The following is a 12,516-nucleotide window of genomic DNA, read 5'->3' as shown; positions in this document are numbered from 1 at the left end:
CTGAAAAATTTTATTTGGAAAGATGACTTTCCACAAGCTCAATTATTTATGCATAATTATTCGTCCTAAAAAAATTAGCCCAAATTGTGACAATAAAATAACAGTCTCCATTTACTTAGAAAAATGATACCTATTTTAAGCACTTTTTAGCAGCTTTCCTTTTAATAATTGTCTTTTAATAATTTAATAATAGCTTTTAATAATTGTCTTTGTTTTTTTTTCATTCAAATAAATAAAATTATTCAGAACTACCAAACATGTAAATAAATGCCCCACTTCAGCACTCGACCTTATTTTACTGGATAAAAAAAACAGAAACAATACTTTAAAACGAAGTTTTCCACAAGCTCTTACGACGTTTCACTGTTCTTTATTCCTCGATACAAAACATACGAAATAAATTGTCTTCTTTAAATACTTACTAGTGGGGTCAAGCGTGTTTCACGCGCAGGTGCTGTTGCACGTACTGCTTATCACATGACAACCTCTCAGACAACCCGATCAAGAATACACGAACTTCTCTTTATGACCCATCAACTTTTTTTCAGAAAGAATAACAATTTTCAATTCACTATTTTTTTTTTAATTGACATGTTTCATTTAGTTTCGTGTTATGGTACTGAATTAATTTTTAAATTTAAATGCGATGATTCTCAAAATTTTCCCTGCTTAAGAAAGCAATGATTTTAATGATCATCGCCTACATGTACGAGATTTAGAGTTTAAATTGTTTGATTCGGGAATAACGATCGCACGCTGTAATGGATTAAAAAATTTTCATTTTCCCCGACTAAAATGACATTTTCGTAAACTGCTGCTTGTGCTAATAGGCGCGAAGGAACTTGAACTCGCTATCTGGAAATTTGAATAACCCACGAGAACAGCTCTTGTTTGCTTTGCAAGCCTCTGAAATTTCACCCGCAGTTTTAATACGTCTCTTTGTTCATTTTCTTTTCGTTTTTTGAGTATGGTGAACTGATCCTTTTCAATTTCTAACGCGAAAGGCGTGTTTTGTAGATTTATATTTAGAATGGAATTTTTGACTTTTGAACATAGGGCGTTTTTCCTTTTCGTGAAAACAGTGAAATGCAAACGATCAATATTTAAAAATTCAATCGTTTTTAAAGTTAATGGAAATATGGCTATTCTGCTACAAAATAAAAATATTGATAGCAAAAATTATCGATAAAAGAAAATAAAAAAAGAAATTCGACAGTTTGAACAACATTACTTGCAAAAATAACAGACAAACTTCATTCCACTGTCAAATATCGCAGACGAACATAAAAGAAACAAAAGCACTATCCAACTTTTTCAATATCCTTTACAGCGAAATGTCCTGGAACACGATCTGTCGGGCTAGGCAATATGACTCGGCTATGCCCGTCGGGAAAGTAGCCACCGCAATATGAGCTTACGGGGAAAAAAGCCACCGGAAAAGAGGAGCATGGAACGAATTCGAGCGTGCCGAGGTGCGTGTACAGGCAGGAGAAGGCCGATCCGTTTACAGGGAAAGGCGCCGCGACGAGGTGAGATTTATCGATGTCGCTTGATGAAAAAGAATAACGAATCGTCGGGGCGAGCAGGCGACAGCCGCTTGTCAACGTCACGCGCCTCTGCGAGCGCGCCAGCGCTCTTGCGAACTCGATCCTTGTGCTCGTCAATCTCGCTTTTCTCCGCGTTGTTTTTCGCATTCGATTGCCTGCCAAGGCAAAGAGAAGCATAGACAAAAATGCGCCTCCGTGCCCCCCGCCCCCACACCCCCTTCTTCTGACGAATCGAGTGGGAAATCGCAAGATGGATTGAATCATTTTCTTTTTTTCTGGACCTCTTGGCTTGGAAAATTCGAAATGTAAATTGCATGCGCTACTGCTGTCGAGTTTGTCTGGCATTGCTAATGATGCTTTTCGTAAAATCAATATTAAAACAGTATTTCGTGAGTTGCAACAGAAAAAGCGGTGTGTTTTTTAATGGAATGAATAATATTAATGAGACAATAATTAGAAAATGTTTATTTTCATCTTCACGTATTTCACGTGAAGACATCCATTTGTGCAAATATTTCATTTATCAAATGAGCACGCAATGAACGTATATCACAGATTCCCGCAGTAAAAAGTATAATGGGGGACAATGGTCAATTGGTAGTAAGAAATGAATATTTGAACGAAGGCGTAGGAATATGCGCGCGACTGCTATAAAATATGATCTCTGCGGCGATGCCATGCAGCCGCTACTTATGAATATTTAAAAGCACGCAGTGCGTAATCATAGCAGTGTCAATTATCTGTTCCTTGTGCGCTTCAGGGCTCTTTCAACGGCCTCGCGCTCGACCCGGCCCACCCTCGGCAGGGGGTCAAGCTCATTTCTTATGCCTGAATAAATCATACCGCGTGCCCTGGAAATGCTCTCTCATTCGTGATCGATGAAAATGGCTTGATTAGCTCCACTTTCCAGGAGGAGCGCGCGTGCCAGCCGCGCAAAGGAACGCGAGGGAAAGAGTGTTAAAATTGCACATTACTCTAATAAATCGCCTTCTCTTTTTCTACGCTGGCGCGCGAGTCTCGTTTCTCTTCTTTTCCCGCTTTTGCGGGGCTTGATTTATTTTCTTGTATTCGATGGAGGACGCTACGCTGCGAATGCCGTATTATTTTCAGTTGCGAGTATCGATTTCGCCCTGTTTACAGCGGCAATCGTCGATTTTCACCCTCCCTACCGATGAACACCTATAAGTTATTGTTATTATTGCTTTTACTAACGTACTCCGAGTGTATTTACAGACTGTTTTCGTAATAACTTATGCACCAATGATTCGGCGAAATGGTCGTTATGACTAATACTAATGAATCATGTTTATTCTGTGAAAAGCTCATTGAATAATTACGTTCAAATTTAATTCGTTGTTCTACTATTTTTTCAAAATACATAAAATAATAACATTTTAATAACCGAATCGTTTCATTTTTTAAAGTTGACGTGAGAATTTCAAATAAAAAAATTTATGAAAAAAATGTAGACATTAATATCACTTTGATATACGCTTCCCACTGTTACGCTTGATCTATTTGATATTTTTCGTTTCACATCATATGAAGCAGTTGTCAGAGGGACAAAAATCCGGAAATATTTTTTGCTGATTGCGACGTATTCATTTTTTTCTACGTCGACATATTGACAGTTCAGCGTTTCTCGCTGTACGACAGAAGTTCACTTTTTAAGCAATTCCAAACAATATAACGGATTTCGACAGGTCGTATGAAATATACGATCAAGTACACGCGCGAAACGTTAATTCATCGACGCGTCAAAGTTGGACTGGCCGAAATCACGATAATCTACCGTCCAATTTCTACTTGCCGAGGCGGAAAATCTGTGAATACGTAATTCCGGAAATTTCCACGCTGCACAAAAGACTTTGCCTCGAGGTAGAATTCGGGAAATCGTTGCAGCTTAACTCGCCAACGATATTCTGCCAGCGACTGAAAGAATGTTTAAAAAGAAATCTCGTGAAAAGTCGAAAAATCGATAGTGTACCCACAAGCAAACATTAACACACGGATCGAGTGACATTCGGCGATATAGGTAGCGAGCACGAAGATGGAATAACAAAAAATAAGACAAAACAGCGCGGGGAACCTGATAAATGCGAAGGGGTAGCGGCGGTTTCGAGAGACATATGGAGTCCGCAGTGAAACGAGCCAGGCTAGCGTCAGTCGGACAGTGTACCGTGAAAAGGGGAGAAAGGGAGGTCAGCATACTGGCGATGTTAGACCTCATTTCTGTTTTTCTCGGTGTCGACTTTTTTACTCGACCCGCGCGTGCACTCACACACACACATACATGTACACAAAAGCTCGTGGTTTACGTGGCCTCAGGATATTCGCTTTTGAAGCTACTATCGCTTTTGGCAATTGCACGCTTTACAGACGACAAGTCGAACGCTTTGAAGAGTCAGTGCAACTTTTCCGTCTCGAATTTTCTTTTCTTTTTTTCTTTTCTCACCACGGTTTCGATCTATTCTTCACTATTCTACTGAATTTTAGTAAAAATATGTATTATATTAATTTATCGAGTTACAGAATTACTCGATATTAAAAGAATTTAGTATTTGGTATATGCCCATGTGTAAACTAAAATGAACTCTATTGTATTATATTTCATTATTTCAATATTTTATTGAAGTATATTTGAAATCAATTTCATTCAAGTCACGAATTTTCTTTCCTTGACGTAACACAAGTCAGAATTATGAAAATGAAATTAAGTTAATATGTCGACAAGCTACAGGTATATATTTTTTAAATCTATCAAACTGGCATTGTTCAATGTCGAAATAATACATTTAAATTTCAATATTTCGATTTTCCGATGATTGTCTATTTGAAATTCAATTCACGTGGTCTGGTTAATTGTGTATTCGCCATTATTTCATCGCCGAGATAGAGTTACGATTGTAAAATTTTTCCATAACGTTGAAATATACGAAACGCCGTAACAATGTTTGTAATTCAACTAACAAAATATCTTGTTGTGTTACTATAGTCAAATTAACACTTTTCGTTCCATTAATAATTAAAACTTATAGTATATGAAAAAAATTAAGTATTTATTATCTATAGCTATTCTTCTTATTTGAAAATGTAATAAAAGCCAATTCTAATTCAAACAATACCATTCTGCGAGAGAATTTTCAATTATAAACTAAGAATGGATTCCGTCCGTCGCAACCGTATGAATAAAATGTTGAAGCAATATTACAATAAGCTATTGCTGGATTGGAAAGCTTCGACATCGAATTATCTGAATGAACTTCTACATCTTTGACATTGTTATTTTGATAGACACGCGAATAGAACGCGTCATTATCAAATACACTGTTACTGTAAGTATTCGTTAATTGTAAAAATGGAAATATATTATTGTAAATACAATATCAATTGGAAAATAACGAGGTTAATTAAGTGTTGCCAAAAAATAAAACGTTAAAATAGGAAACTTATCAATAACTTACTTAGAAACAACAAACACTCGAGAGCGCAGCGAACTTTATTTATCGATCACCACGTGGCGTTTTCGGCCAATAATACCCTTACAATCATTCACGCCAACTATGCGTACCTTGACTATCGGACATCCCTTGCGAGACTCGCAGATCCACTTATTATAACGCTTCTCCAGTCATTTGTGCGCAGCAAAGTACTTTTTTTGTTTTATGACGAGCTCTTGATAACCTCAAAAAAAAAAAAAAAAACTCACTTTCCAAACATCTGCGTATATTATACGAAACACGACAGCAACTGACCAATCCATTGCTATTAAACGTTAATTGCCATATCGTTTTGAAAAAGAAATAAGATCATAACCTACATTTTTAATACAATAGGGAAGATATAATCAAAGTATATAATAAAAATAATACGAGCATAATGCACTGAAAAAATGTTGAAATTCTTATAAGCCAATTTTTCACACCTACCGCTCACACCTGCTGTTTCTCGCAATAATAAAATTGCACTCGCGTCGTGGAAAACGAATTGATAATAAGGGAAAAAATGCACTTTAAAAAAAGTATTTCAACGAACAGAATCAGAAAAGAAAGCTGATAGGCTGGCTTTGCGAAAGTGACACGTCTGAAATAAATGCAAGATGCGTTTGCAGTGTGCGATACGTGGTAACGAGTGAACGACGACGACCGGTGGATGTGCAGCGGGTCGCAGATGCAGCAATTAACGAGCTGCCGCGCACCGTCGACGTCGATGTAAGAGAGGTACTGCCAAAGAGAGCTTCAGCGCCTGCGGCCATGCTGCACCTTTAATTGCATTGCGCGCGCGAGAATTGCATCGAAGGGGCAATCTTTCTTGCTTTATGTTGCCAAGTGGGCTTCTCTTTTTGCCGAGACCTCTCTTTTCTCTTTTTCTGGTGTATTGGCGACAAGTTTCGCTTTTCACGAGGGCGACATGAGTGGTTTGCCACGAGCCACTAGCAGCACACGCGCGCGCGCGCACACGTGTTGCCTTTGGCTGAAGATTTTTAATGGAATTTCGATCTTTCCAACCGTATTTTTATGAAACTTTCGTCCGTCGTTTCGTAGGCGGAAAAAAATGATGAGATTCCTTTATCGTTGCAGAGAAAATCTCTTGCGAGTTTTTTTTTCGTATTTGAATTTGAATACATTACGCGTTGGATTTTCAAACGCAAAATTGACGTGATGAATTTGGTATTGAAACGAGATACTCAATGTATAAAATCTTTTTGAAAAAGTGACCAATCAGCATTTCAAATATGGTTATCTTACTTCATTTCTCAGCTCTCAAAAATAGTTGGTTAAATATTTATACTCGCTCCACTGACTTTCAACAAGAAACCAGTTTTTTCCAACATCAACATTACGTTGATAAAGTTCGGTTGATAAATATTCGCAACTAGTGCATTCGTACTTTTTATGCTGCTCATAACAGCTGATAATTTCCAAATTATAATCCTATGTATCGATTGACGTATATTGCAATGGCCATTAATATGCCCAACATCAATTATAAAATCATCCATCACAGTTTCGGCGAGTTATTGATAATGTGCGGTCATAAATACAAATAATAGAACAGTCCATAAAACAAAATGTGCACCACGAGAGTACGAAATATGCATGAAGCTTGGTAAATTTCAAATCTTTCACAAGTATTTGATGTTGCGCATATGCAAAGGATATAATATACCGTTATCTCGTTGAAGGCTCATTTGCGTGAAATAATGAACGGGTCACAAGTAGTAAAAAAAATGTGGTTCTCACGCGACATTGTAGTTCGACGTCCATTTAATTACTTTATTCTGCGGACAGCTAATCTGATTGACGAACGTAATCATACGAACTGGATTATCATAAAGTGCCCGCATACACAGATAAAGGCTCGCTTTTAATACCTCTCTGGAGAATTCAATTTTATAGAATTTCAGACAAGTCGCGTGCTTAAATGAACAGTAGTGGCTGTTAAAATTGAACTGATATTTACCCATTGCAACTTGAATGTGCAACAGTAATTTGATACCTATCGATTTTACAAATGATTACAAATAATGTGTAGTTGTAGTTTTTTTTTAAATAATCTATTAATGTTGTTTAAATAGTGATTACTCTATTTGAATCACGATTTTTTCAGTATTATAGACTTCATTTCTAAGATAAAATCATAATTATGACTGCGGGATAAAAATTTTATTGGCTTAACAGGTTGGTGTTTGCTAAATGACAATTTAGTATTAATATTAATTTATTCGGAACGTTCATAACAACTGCATAGTCTAAAACTCGTTAAGCTATATTATGTCTAGCTATTTATCAATGCAAAGAATAGATAACAACTTTTTCAGCATGTACTCGTATACCCTGATATTTCAGCAAATGCACTTATATGTAAGTTGATAAAACACCTTTTTTCATAGATTCAACAGTTATTTTACGATACAGGATATCTCTAATAACGAAAAACACTGCTCTTAAAAAAAAATTATTATTATTATATTGGTAAACTTTTTCACATTCTTAAGTAAAGTATTTCACATAGTCTAGCTTCGAGTATTGTGCTATATATAAGCATATCTTTTTTCAAAAAGCGGCTTTTATATGTCGCTCTAAAAAAACGGGAGACCGAAGTGCTTTTATCCTGAAAGAGCTGTAAAATTTTTTCGTGCTTCGCCGCTTTTACAGCGCAGCATTAAATTTAATTGTAAGTAATACCGACGCGAAACGCCCTTTGAAAGTCTGTCTACGTATATATGCGAATCTTTTATAACTATACCAGCAGCTGGATGACATCATTTCATTTGAAAGATATTTTACAAAAGATAATGCAACAGTGAGACTTTTAAATTTCAAGCCAATCCATTCAATAAAATAACTGTTTACATAATAACCGTTTCCAACTACATATCATTTGAGTCACACTTTCATACTACGTCGACAATTTCAACGGATATGCATATCATTATCCTTGAGTAAAAAATTTCTAGGACTATGGAACTTCCAAATAATTTTAACAGTACCGTACTAAATCACCTGATAACTAAATAGTTTATTGTATTCGCTTTAAAATAATATGTATATATATATATATACATTTAAATAAAGAGACAAGTAGGTAAGAAAAAGTAAGTTCATCTTGCAAGAAGTAAAAGCCAGAATAACATATTCTGTCGGGCACAAGGGAGAAGTCTGACAAGCAACAACAAACGCGCGAGTAGCCTGCAGCATCAGCGATTCTGCGAGGGGTAAATTCACGCTTGACTCGACGCAACGTAAACCGAGACTTGACTTGCACACAGATAGAGCGGAGAGAGAGAGAGAGAGAGAGAGCTCAGGAATCAAAATAATAGAAAGCTCGTGAAGTTTGCACGATACTCACGGCGTTGGATCGGCTGGGCGCTGCAGTGCTGCTGTTGCTGCTACTGCTGGAACTGCTGGCGCCGAGGGTAAGGTAACCAATGCTGCTTTTCGGCTGTCGTGCTTGCACCACAGCTGCGACGATCTCGCGGCCTGCCGGCAGCATTGTCAGGGTGGTCAAGCTCGAGCCGACGCCTCTCCGGGGCGCACGTCCTCGTCCGGCGCAGCAAAATGCAGCGAGAGCAGTCGAGGCAGACAGTCAAAACATGCGCGTGCCAAGCGTGTTACGGACGTGGAGTAGCGTGCGCGCGGCGTGAAACTGCGCTCTGCGCGCCGAGAGAGTCGGGCAACTGACGTGAACTGCCGCTACAGCCACGGCCGCCGCGCACCGACGCGCGCTCGCTGGCATTGTATGCGGGTGTGTCGTTTGGCGCCGGCGCCCTGCGCCCCGCGAGCGCTGCCCCTTTTCAGACGGCACGCCGCGGCGGCATCGATCCGTCACCAGAGAGCGCTTTCACTCTTGCTTCGCGCCCGTCGCTCGTCCTTCCTCGCGCCCAGCGGAGCCCTCTGTACGTACGTGCATACGCCATCGATCTCGGGCCGCGCGCGCGCCGGCTCCAACGTCCACCTCGACTACTTGCCGCATGCAGCTCGAGCGCCGCGAGCAGAGGCCTCGTTCTCGCGCGCTGCGACCACCACTTTCCCTTACATCTCCATCGATACTCCCGCGTTTACCAACCACCCTATTCCTGCGTCATGGCCATCTGCATGCCTGCGGACCGATAGATGATGATCTGATCCTTGCGCTGCACTTCAATTATGTAAATTTTAACAGTGAGTTTCGTTTATTCATTATTACCGTGTCATTGCAATTGTTTTCGAATGAAAAATTGAAAGCTTTCATTGAACTGCGAATGCAAGATCTCATCGATATTAACGACTTTAAATGCCCACTCAAATGAGAATTTCATGCATGCGTAAATATTCACAAGTGTATGTCCAAAATCCTACTATTCATTTCCACAAAATCATATAAAAAGAGCAAATTTGCATTCGTTTTGCTTCACGGTATTGCCAAGCTTAAATGCAATTGGATACTTTGAATAAATGATACAATAACAGTTGAATGACTTCAAAAGGATAGGGCTTGAAATATATTTATTTTTATGTATTTATTCTTGGCAATGCTACGCAACAATGAGTAAGCCGAATTATAACGTAAAAAAATTTGGTTTTTATCTGCGCGCGCGTAGCGATATCACTCGACGTGCGTGATATCGGTACGCGTGCGCAGACGTGCTGCTGTTTTATTTTACATGAAAAGCAAATTAATTGACATTTTCTCTTTTTCCCTTCGGTTGCAAATGCAAACATGTTGACGTTTAGATAGTGCTTCTATAACGCAATCTATTTTAAGAATATTCAGTGCGATATTTTACAATCTTCGTACCCGCTTTGCGGAGAGCGAAAAAATTTTGTTCGATAGTCTTTTCGTGCTACTGAATTTTTCAGAAAACTGGACAATTTTCAAGCTTTTTCGGGAACTTCCACTCATTTAAAATAATTTAAGATCAGTTATACCAAAGAAAGTATCAAATATCAGAAGTTACATGGCAATCGATTAGTAAGTCCGTACAAAGCACGGTGCGCTTCATTATTCAAAAAAGCAGCGGTCACTGAAATGCCGTAAGGATTTCCGCAAATCGGTCGCGCACTTGTGAGGGTGCGCTCAAAGCAGGAAAAATGTTGATGCAGCACAATCCAAATAGTACGTCGGCTCGCAGCGAAACGGAGTGAAAATTGAACGGGATGCAATGACATGGAAAGTTCAAGAATTTGCACTTGCAAGCTCGAATCTGTCGAATGCTCACGGGTTATCGGATTTTCGGCAAACTGAATTTGTAGAAAATTGCACCTCTCGAAGAGCCGTCGACTCATACATCACGCCTGTACGTTTCTTTTGAAAAGTGCACCTCGATTCAAACGCTTGCCAGATAGGAGGGAAATAACAAGTTCATCTGTAACAAGCAGCAAAGGGAACGGAGCTTGAGTTACGCACGCAGTCGCTGAGTTGAATAAAAATAACAAGCTCTCGTTACGTAAATTGCGAGCGGAGTTTTTGCGCCGCCTCCCTTGTAAAGAGCAAATGATATATAACGCGGCCGCAAAGTACGAGTGAAAAATGAAGCCATCAGTGACTTTAATTAAAGCACTATCTTCCGTGAATTCGAAACTTTTAAATTTGCTGCTCGCAGCCGCCTGAGCGGAAGAAGCAATTTAAATAAACGGCTCTCTGACAATCGCTGCAAACGCTCCTTTCAATCGCTAACTCTCGCGTGCGCGCAAATAACAAGAAAGAAAAGAGAGGAAAAGAGCGTTCGCGTCGAGAAAAGTCGTATTTATCCGGCAAATAAGTCCGCTAACGTGAGAGCAATGGCTCGAGCGCTCCAACGGAAAGTTGGGCTCAAGCGGGAAGAGGGACGAGGTCCATTCGTCAGTGGTCTGTTATTGAAAGCGCGATTTGTCGAGCTGCCGCTGGCGAAGCTTGCAGTTTTTTTCCCCCCAACGATGCAGCCTTTTTCAACCGCCACGCGCTGGCTTGCATAATTTGCCGATGCACTTCGCTGAAACTGCCAGACTAGCGGCTCAAAGAATTTTTGCATGGAGATGAGATTTCTTGGCCTTAGGAGGCTGTTACTATGATTATTTTTATGGCGTCTGTTTTTAGCTTTCTAATGTGAAAATTTTGCTGCCCGCCGGCCAAGTAGGATTCATTTACTGTCATTTTTGAACTGTCTACTTCGTTGAATCGAGGTAAAAAGAGAGATTATTATTTTTAATCTCACAGATTATTCAACTGAATAAACGTTGCATTCTCAATTGAAAAAATGAAGCTAAATTTCTATCAAATACTTTGACCGGAATAAATATGATTCCGGCATTTTCAAATAGATATTAAAATATTTTCAAATTCTCCTCTTTTCATAGTATAACATTCCCCAAGGTTTACAGAAACAAACCAGCCTTTGTTGGGAACAATTTTTATTAAAAATACTTCAGCTAAAGATATAATATTATTCGAATTCTTCTTGATTTCAGCATTTTAGGAATATTTTTCGTACAGAGAATTAAAAATTAAAAATATGATATCAAATAATGCTTTCTACGTGTCCAGGTCTTGCTGTATGTTCTCTTTGAATGGTTATAGACCTAGAGATAGAATGGTCGCATGATATATATGGATATACAGCAGATACGCGTACAATACAGATGAAATAGATATTTGTTATTGAGCGGTCTCGTATAAGCGTAGCTGCGCGTATACGTAGCTGCGCTCGCAACTTTTGAAGCTATGCGTATAGGTTCGATGATAAATATCAAGCACGAGAGCGCTGCCGGAATGTTTCTTTTTTCTCGACTTTTGAGTATTATTACTCGCCGAGCTGAAGTGAGCACACAGCACTGGTCGCCAAATAGCAAACACGCCCCGCAGATGAAACTACTGAAAGAGCGTTGGGCGCGACGGCTATGTCCAATACCAAGGTAACAAATGGTAAAAAGCGAACACGAGCTTTCCAATCCACGTATGAAGCCAAAAGTTTCTGAGAAATTATTGAGGAGAGCGCTCACAAAAGTGTCGGCACACGTTTACTCTGCGTTTCGAGCGCCAAGGGAGGCTGTAAGCAATTGAATAGCCGGCACACGCACAGGTCACGTACGCGCGCTCCCTTGGCGGAGATACCGCGAGGGTAAGCAACGTCGGCGCCTGATATTTCTATGCAACGTTTTGTATCACGAAGCGTACGCGCGTGTGCTAGCCGACGCGCAAGCCGAGAGAAGAACTTGCGAGGCTCTCTATTTACTTTTACGACAATGGCTCGCAGCTTCGCGCTCGACGGCCAACCTACTGATCGCGCTCACGAGCTTTTCTTTAGCTCCTGCCACAGCCAGCGCTTCGGCTTCTCTTATATAGCCAAGTTGCCGTTCCTATTGCATCACTGATGCTTCCCAATGAGATCATTAGTACTACGTTTTACTGCTTGCATTCTCTTTTTCGCTGTGATGCCGTGCCAAATGGATTTGTTCTGTTTACAAATACATTTAACTGTAAGTTCTATGCACGAAAACGCAAATGACAG

At 39.6% G+C, this 12,516-nt stretch overlaps 1 protein-coding gene across 1 annotated transcript in view; it reads right to left on the bottom strand.

Annotated features, from left to right (window-relative positions):
- Positions 1-8,716, bottom strand: part of LOC131663739 (uncharacterized) — a 29,458-nt gene extending 20,742 nt beyond the window's left edge. Inside the window, exon 1 of the mRNA XM_058934336.1 lies at positions 8,400-8,716. The gene's annotated coding sequence lies outside the window, so the exon portion shown is untranslated. The remainder of the gene's footprint in view (positions 1-8,399) is intronic.
- Positions 8,717-12,516: the final 3,800 nt, after the last annotated feature.

Source organism: Phymastichus coffea, unplaced genomic scaffold (assembly GCF_024137745.1).
Source record: "Phymastichus coffea isolate CEN01 unplaced genomic scaffold, Cenicafe_Pcof_1.1 PCOF00038, whole genome shotgun sequence".
Lineage (NCBI taxonomy): Eukaryota > Metazoa > Arthropoda > Insecta > Hymenoptera > Eulophidae > Phymastichus > Phymastichus coffea.
The sequence above is the reverse complement of the archived record's forward strand: the minus strand, read 5'-3'. Positions and strand labels throughout refer to the sequence as shown.